Consider the following 9,146-nt stretch of genomic DNA (forward strand, 5'->3'; position numbering starts at 1 on the left):
AATCCCTTCCCACATTTAAACATGTTTGTATTCAGTATTATATTTCTCCGGCATCTTCCCTTTTCTGAATTAATATCTATAATTCCTTCCACCCTCTTTTGTAGGGGCCTGATTTAAGCCCTTCCATTATCCTGGCCATTCTCTGAAATGTTTATAGTTTCTTCATGTAGCTTTTATAATCAATCTAGTTTCTAAAAGTGAAATTCCATTCTCCAAATGTGATCTGAACATTATACTGTAAGAGAGGATAGCAGAGGGACCATCATGCCTCCATTCTTGGCACTACATTTCTTTTAATGTAGCCTAAAATGACTGTGCTTAGCAATACAGCAGAGAGGGAACAGAAGGATTACTCGAGGTTGGTGGGATAATTCAGATGAATAACTTTTTAAAATTCTGTTATACTTGTCTTCTCTAACAAATAAAATTATCTTCTGAATGAAACATTTAAAGTAAAAATGACTTAATCTCTTCTGTTAGACAAAATGATATTGTTAATTATATTGAACTTATTCTCAATTTCAACTGGAAAGATTTATTTTTAAAATGTCATGCTCCCAAATCCCTAGTATCTTTTAATTTGTGAAGTTAGTATTTGGATTCAAGTTTAGAATCTTACATTTAATTTTATATCAATGAGTCTCTGTATAATATTTTCTAAATTTGTATTTAAGATCAAAACCGTAGTTATAAGATTACTCAAGAATCATCTAGAAACTTCCAGGGGACGTAGTGAGACTTTCAAGGATCTTAGTGAGAATGTAAAAAAAAAAAAAAAATGGAAAAGGACCAGTCAAAAATTAAACATACATTGACTGAAATAAAGAATAAAATACAGGGAGTCAACAATAGATTAGAGGGTCCTGAGAATCAAATCAACAATTTGAAATATAGGAAGCAAAAAAACACCCAACCAGAAGAGCAAAAAGAAAAAAGAATCCAAAAAACTATGAAGATAGTGTAAGGAGCTTCTGGGAGAACTTCAGGTGTACCAACATCCAAATTATGGGGGTGCCCGAAAAAGAGAGAACAAGATATTGAAAACCTATTTGAAGAAATAATGACAGAAAACTTCCCCTGCCTGGTGAAAGAGATGTTTTGAGAGACTGAATATGGATGAACACTGAGCTTGGAACACTGCTCAAAATAAGAAATTGTCCAAGAAACTAAACAGAATGCAAACTTCTGAAATTAGAAAGATATATTGAGCAACTAGTTTTGCCTTCACCTAGTCTAGTACATAACATAAACAAAGTTTCCACTGCTTTACCAGAAATTCTTTAGAAGCCCTCGGGCACAGAATCAGAATTAAGATCTTTACCAACTGGAAAAATTAAAATATCTTGGAAGCTTTGAAATCCCTGATGAGAAAATGACTTTCTCTGCCACCTCTCCCTCCCCCCCACACCGACACACACACACACACATCAGAAAACATCTACTAAAAAAATGCATAATGATTCTGATCTGCAGTCACTATCTACTACTTCCTATTTATCTCTTTTTTACACTTTTTAAAGGCAACTTAGGGCCCATCAAAAGTGTGAACGTTTTCTTGAACAACCTTGGCATTTCTATAATGTCATTCTTTCAGTTTATTGCTTAATATTCTGTCATGCATCTCCAATACCCTATATGCAGTGGCATCTGGTCTCCATATGTATCCCTGAGCAAGTGAATTTGCTGAACTGAGCCCTCTACCAAAAGCTGTACCAAGAATACATGTTTGAAAGATAATATTTTTCCTTTGTAGTAGTAATCTGCCTACTTTAGCAAGTGGTAATTTTTCGGATTTGTTTCTGTGCCATTTGCTGTCCCTGATAGCCTTCTAATTAGGTTGCTTGTTTGTCAAATGCCAGTTTCTTATGCTTGTTCTCCTTCGTGTATTCAAAACTAATCAAGGCAGGTGTTGTATAAATTGTATAGGATGACATGCTGTCATGATCAATTGCTAATTAATTCCTTCTGCTTCTGTGATGCTAACATTTTCTCAAATGCCAAACAATAAACAGTCATTACACATTTTATGTTTGTTAAAGCACTTCATAATTAATAGCAGAGAAGGGATTAATTTTTAGGCAAGTTTTTTCACCCAAGTGTTAGGAAAGACTATGTTGTTTAGAAACTATTGTTGATTTTATTTTTTGCTCTAAGAAGCCAGTGACTGTTTCTAGGCAACATATGAATATATGGGGGGCGGGGAGCCACCTTAGATAAAACTACCATATGTTTTTAAAGGTGAAACATTTTAAAGAGGAATCAATAAATATAAAAGGTCTTTCATATTTTTCATAACAAAAATATCACCCCACAACTAAGTTCTTTTTGTGTTCTACTGTACTGAACTCTCAGTGTGATTCCATATACTTTACCTGGATCAGGGTATGTAGGATACGGCAGTTGTGTCAGGGAGAAATAACAGGACTGTGTTTTGGGGATAGTCTGGTTTGAGGTGCCAGCAATTTACAGACGTTGTCTAGAAAGCCAGCTCCTAGACTCTAGAAACCTTGAGGTACATGAGATAGCCCAGCCTCCTTTCAGAGAAATAGACCCAGTCCTAGGAATAGCTGCTCCCATTGACAGAAGGAAGAACTGGATCTCAGCAAGCTCTTTGTCCAATGACCCAGAGTGAACAACCCACAGATACATTTGGATTATTTTCTGTTCATAGAACAGAAATTAAGACTCAGATTAAATTACCTACTCAGGATCAGAAGTCAGAGGAATGATATCATGGAAATTTTAACTGAAAAAGTTAACCTATAACTATGAACCTGCAAAATTACTTTTTGGAATAAAATAGCAAAAATCAGAGACTTTCTACTATCAAAGATCTATAATAAAACACCTGCCAGGAAGAAAATGATAGCAAGAAGATACAAGAAGAAATAATGAGCAAAATAACTGTTAAGCATGTAGCTAATTATCAATAAACACTGCCTGAATTAAGAAATAAACAGAAAAAATATCTAATTTGTGAAATTAGAAAAAGACAGAATAAATAGTGACTTTAATACCACACAAGTCAGGAGTGGATAATTAGAGTCTATATTCTATTTCCATTAGGAAAGAGATTTCTATGTAATACTTAGACTCAATATTTCAAGAATAAATATTTAGAAAGATAAATATGTATACTTAAGAAAGGAAAAAGAAAAATGGAATAAATAAGAAAAAAAAGACTACTACAAGAGTTAGAAAACAAGAAGGGAGAAAAACAAAACATAAAGAAGTGGAATAAAATGGAAATCACAAAGGAAGATAATATAAACATTTTAAATATGTAAGCAATAAAAATAAATGTAAAATACTTTTGCCAAGTAAAATACAGAGAATTTCTAACATTTTAAAAAATTCAGTTGTATTAAGTGCACAAGAAGCATACTGTCTTAGTCAGTTGTATTAAGTGCACAAGAAGCAACTAAAATTCAGTTGTATTAAGTGCACAAGAAGCATACTGTCTTAGTCAGCTCAGGCTGCTATAACAGAAAAACATAGACTGGGTGCTTTAAAAGCAGACATTTATATATCACAATTCTGGAGACTAGGTCTAAGATCAAGATGCTGCCAGATTTTCAGATTTGGTCCCTGGTGAAAGGTATCGTTCCTGGTTTGCAGATGGCCATCCTTTCGCTATATCCTCAATGGGGGGGAGAGAAAGTACATGCTAGTCAATCTCTCTTCCTCTTCTTATAAAAACACTAATTCCATAAGGGCCTATCCTCATGACCTCATTTAAACCTAATTATCTCCCAAAGGCTCATCTCCAAATAACACTGCAGTGAGGGTTAGAGCTTCAACATTTGAATTTAAGGAGAACACATACATTTAGTCCGTAACACATACACGAAACATAGAGATATAGAATAGCTGAAGGTAAAAGGATAGATATATTGTATATATCTGACCAATGCTAGGCACAATAATGATGGGCTCATTATGTAAATTACCAGTTGACACAGGTTTTTAAGACAGAAAGTATCATTAATAGGGACACAGGTTTTTAAGACAGAAAGTATCATTAATAGGGACACTACGTTATGACAAGAGTTTCATAGTATTACTGCTCTAAACTTCTATTGGTCCAATGAAATAACATAAATAAAGCAAAAATGAATAGACATACAGGTCGAAAAGGACAAATTCACCATTATAGTGAGTGGCATCACTTATCAGACAATTTGTAACACAGGCACACTCACTTATTTATGTATTATCTATGGCTGCTCTGGGTTTACAGTGGCAGAGTTGAGTGATTGAGACAGAGATTACATGGTCTATGAAGTGTAAAATACTTACTATTTGCCTTTTTACAGGAAAGGATAATTAATGTTTGCCCTGAGGAAGATCCTGAGACTAAAATTTGAGTAGTAGTTTATTTTCAAAGGGTGGAAAGTAGTGGTAGAGAAGTGAAAAAAATGACAGAAAAAGAAGGCAGTCACCCAAGTATGGGCCAGCTAGCTACGAATGTGGCAACTAATGCTTAGCTCTCTGGGGTAATTCTAGGAACCAGTATAGAACATATATGTCAGAGAAAGAGCTTTGTTTAGCACACCTATCAAGACAAAGTAGATATGACAAAAAGAGAAAGTGACAATGGTCCCAGCTGCAGCTCTAACAGGGTCAACGAGTATGCTAAGAAGGGAAGGAAAGTGTAAGAGCAAAGTAAGGAGAGATGGAAAACAAACAGAATTTCATCCTAATCCAACCCCCAAAGTCCACATTTCTGAGAAAAATCTCAGGTCTAAACTAAGGAAATTAGAAGAATTTTTTAAATTGAATGAGCAGTTGAAATTTAAGTTAAGATTTAACTGGATTTTTGATGACTAAAAATGAGGATGTTCAAATACCTAAGTGAGATGTGAAAAGCTATGAGATTTGCCTAAGGAATCTATCTGAGACGGGATATAAAAAGCTTATAGTGTTTAACAATCTCAGAGGGAGAAAATGAATACTGTCTCATAATTGTACCTCACAAAGTCTGGCTCATTTAATGAAACCTTAATAAAAGTTAGTTCCCAAGATGCTAAGGTCTACGAAGATCACAAAATGTGAGGGAGAGATTGGGATGGCAAGCAGTATTGGTTAAAGTATGGGGTGAAGGTTTGCCTAAGGAGGAGGCCTGTTGTGCACCACGGACTATGCTAAATATGGAAAATGCAGGTGTGAAAGACAAAGGTTTCACAGAAAGAGATAAGTGGAAAAGAAAGTATAAAAAGACATAGTAAAAAGAAAACAACCCCAGTATCTAACTGCTACATACATACACACAAACAAAATGCAATTAATGGTTGTCAAAGAATTTCATATCAAGTATCTTTTAGAAAAACTGCCTTGACAGTAAAGTGGACTAGATGAGCAAGTGCCAGGAAAAGAGGCAGTAACCACATAACAACAGTAACACAAAGGAAGGGAATTACTGAATGTACATACTAGTACAGTCAATCAGTCTGGTCACTGTCTGGGCGATAGACATGTGATTTCTCACTTGGATGGCTGTCTGAGAAAGTGGGGAGTACAGGAAAGAAAAAGAACATATTTGAGAGCAGGTTCTCACAAAAGACCCATTGAGGGATCTGGAAGGGTCATCAGAGGAACCTTATCCCTTTATCCACTGTTCAAGGCTCATGCCAAATGCTATTACTGGAAAACAAAAATCTCCCTCCCTTCACTTATTATCTGCATTATTCTGCACTATTCATCTACTGTTATGAAGTCCAGGATATATTGTGTCACTTCAATATGACCTTGGTAGGTTGGGATAAGTTAAATTATTTTTACTTTTTATGGAGCTAAAGTAGACATGAAACTATAACAGGTACTCAACAAAAACTGAATAAGTCAAAGCATGACCACTTGTCCCTCTACCCACTTTTTAAATTTTTATTTACTTTATTTTGTTATTTTATTTTGTTAATCCTCAGCTAAGGATATTTTTCCATTGATCTTTTAGAGAAAGTGGGAGAAGTAAAGATAGAGAGAAACATCAATGTGAGAAACACATCAATTGGTTGTCTTCTGTATGTACTCCAGGCTGAGGAGGAACCTGCAACTGAGGTAGTTCCCTTGGACCAGAATTGAACCCAGGACTCTGATCCACAGGCCCACACTTTGTCCACTGCGCCAAACTGGCTAGGGCTCAACCCACATTTTAGACTAAGGACTATAGAATGTCCCAGTAGCATCTCTCTCTTAATTCAAAGGGAGAGGAAGTCAAATTAACTGTTTGAATTGAAACAATCTCTTTCTCTCACCCCCCACCTCCTCTCTCTCTCTTTCTTTCTCCTTCTCCTCTGCCTCCAACCAGGATTCAACATTGAAGTCTAAGGTAAAAGGGAATCAGCACTTTTAGTAACAAGGTTTAGCATTTATTGGTCACTTTCCATATGGCCAACACAATACAAGTATGGTAAATGTATTATGTAACGTTGTTCATCTATTCATTCAACAAACATTAGTTGAATGGCCTAGCCCCATGGTTGGCAAACTGTGGCTCATGAGCCACATGCGGCTCTTTGGCCCCTTGAGTTTGGCTCTTCCACAAAATACCATGGCCTGGGTATTTTGAAGAAGTGGCATTAGAAGAAGTTTAAGTTTAAAAAATTTGGCTCTCATAAGAAATTTCAATCGTTGTACTGTTGATATTGGCTCTGTTGACTAGTTTGCCAATCACTGGCCTAGCCAATGTTCTAAGTATCAGGGACACAACACTTATGAATTTGAGAGTTGTAAAAAATATGGTCAGTGAAGAAGGTAATCAGTAATAAATAGGAAAAATTCAAATTGTGCAAATGTATTAAAAGAAATAAGTTAGAAAACATAATAGAAGAATGTGGAGGCAGGGGGTTCAGAGCAAGTGGAAAGGCCTCTTTAAAAAGATAACATTTAGGCTAAAATATGGATCAAAAAAGACCCATACAAATGAAGGTCTGGAAAAATAACTGCATCAGACAAAGGGAAGAATACATAAAAAATATATCCTAAGGCAAGAATTATTCTGGTTTGTCTGAGACAAGAAAAGAAATGACAGAGACTGCTACATGATAAGCTAGGAGGAGATGGGAAAGACACAGGTTAGGAAAAGGAAGGAAGGCCACGCCATGGAGGACTTAGTGGCCCATGGTAAGGAAGTTTGTATTATTGAACTTGCAATGGGAAACCACTGAAATTTTGTTAAACAAGAGAGTAGCATGATTAGAAGTATATGCTCTGGCTGCACAAGTGGAAGGAAAGATTTGGAGGGTGGTTCAAGAATGACTGTAGAAAGGCTAAATGGAAGGCACTCTCCCCAGTGGTGTGGGAAGAGATAAAGAAAAGTGCATGGGTGATTAAAGATATAATATGGGTATTACATACAAATTTTACTGGTCAGTTGGGTGTGGGTAATGAAAAGCAGGCATATATCAAGAGTAAAATCTGGATTTTTAGTTTGAGCAACTGAAAGCATAATGGTATCATTTATTAATAAAAACAGAGGGAGGCAGAAGGCGCCATCAGGGGAGTAGACATCCGCCACAACAAAGAAGGTTCACCGCAAGGAGCCCAAGAGCCAGGACACCCACCTAAGGCTGCTGGTCAAGCTACACAGGATTCTGGCCGGAGGGACCAGCTCTACCTTCAATCAAGTGGTGCTGAGGAGGTTGTTCTGAGTTGCACCAACCGGCTGCCTCTGCCCCTTTCAGGGATGATTGGCTAGATGAAGCTTTTTGGCCAGGAGGGCAAAACTGCTGTGGTTGTAGGGACTATAACTGATGATGAGCACATCCTGGAGGTGCCCAAACTGAAGGTGTGTGTACTTCATGTGAGCAGCTGCACTTGGCAGCGCATCCTTAAGGCCGGGGCAAGGTTCTCACCTTCGACCAGCTGACCTTGGACTCTCCCAAGGGCTGTGGCCCCATCTAGCTTTCTCATCCTTGCAAGGGCCGTGAGGTATAAAACCATTTCAGCAAGGCCCTAGGAACCCCCACAGCCACACCAAACCCTACAAGCAATCCAAGGGCCAGAAGTTCGAGTGCACAAGAGGCGGCCAAGCCGGCCACGGCTACAAAAACTAAACCTAAATCCTACCCTGTTATTAAAAATATTTTGGAGGAGGGAGGAGGGAAGGAAGGAGGAGGGAAGGAAGAAAGAAAATAGCTGGAAATGAATGAGGTGGGGGATGTGTGAAGGGGGAGAATCAACACAATGGTTTTGAGCAAGTAAAGCAAGATATACATCTAATTAGGAACAAGTAAAATGACACATACATTGATTAATATGAAGTCAAAGCAGGAGATAAACATTTGGAGTATACTGGGTAATAGAACTTATTTAAAGAATGAAAATGGTTAGATTATATATTAGAAAGAAGAGGAAAAGGGAAGTGGAATGGAAACGAAGAGATGAGGAAGGGAAAAGAGAAAAAAAAAACAGGAGAGGGTCTAATTTAGTTTTAGGACATACAGTATTAGAATTTGAACAGAAATAGAGAGGCTGGGACTGAATAAATAGAAAGGAAATCAGAAGAGGAGTCACTTATAGTCAAAGCTAAGGGAATAAAATATTTCAAGGATATAATATACTAAATGCTATTAAGTGGTTTAATAATGTAATATAAAAAAATATCCACAACAAATTTTAACATAATACTGAGGTAATTATTAGTACTATCTCTACTTTAAAGTTGAGAAAACAAAAGTTTTAGAAAAATATAATTTAGAAAGCAAAGTCTGGAAATAGGATTCTAATTGAAACTGATAATAAAAAAGAAGTTTTTCATAAGGAAGGGGAGATTTTATTTTTTATTTACTTATTTATTTTAATATATTTTATTGATTTTTTTACAGAGAGATAGAGAGCTAGAAACGTCGATGAGAGAGGAACATTGACCAGCCACCTCTTGCACACCCTCTACCCCCTCTACCGGAATGTGCCCGCAACCAACGTACATGCCCCTGATCGAATCGAACCTGGGACCTTTCAGTCCGCAGACCAACGCTCTACCACTGAGCCAAACCGGTTTCGGCGAAAGGGGAGATTTTAAAAGACCACATTAAAAATATAATTTTGGAGAGAGGGCATTCTAAAAAGTGATAAGAAATAGGGTTCAAAATATCAACTTAAGGTTCAGGAGACTAAAACATGGCTCACTTTCTTTCAAATTGAAG

General features: G+C 36.8%; 1 pseudogene across 1 annotated transcript; it reads left to right on the forward strand.

The window, feature by feature from the left end:
• Nucleotides 1–4,596: 4,596 nt before the first annotated feature.
• On the forward strand, nucleotides 4,597–8,054 carry LOC311625704 (large ribosomal subunit protein eL18-like; annotated as a pseudogene). Its single transcript has 2 exons — nucleotides 4,597–4,665; nucleotides 7,475–8,054. The product of its transcript is annotated as a large ribosomal subunit protein eL18-like (transcript).
• Nucleotides 8,055–9,146: the final 1,092 nt, after the last annotated feature.

The sequence above is a fragment of the Pipistrellus hanaki genome, assembly GCF_964339955.1.
Source record: "Pipistrellus hanaki genome assembly, chromosome: 7".
Taxonomy (NCBI): domain Eukaryota; kingdom Metazoa; phylum Chordata; class Mammalia; order Chiroptera; family Vespertilionidae; genus Pipistrellus; species Pipistrellus hanaki.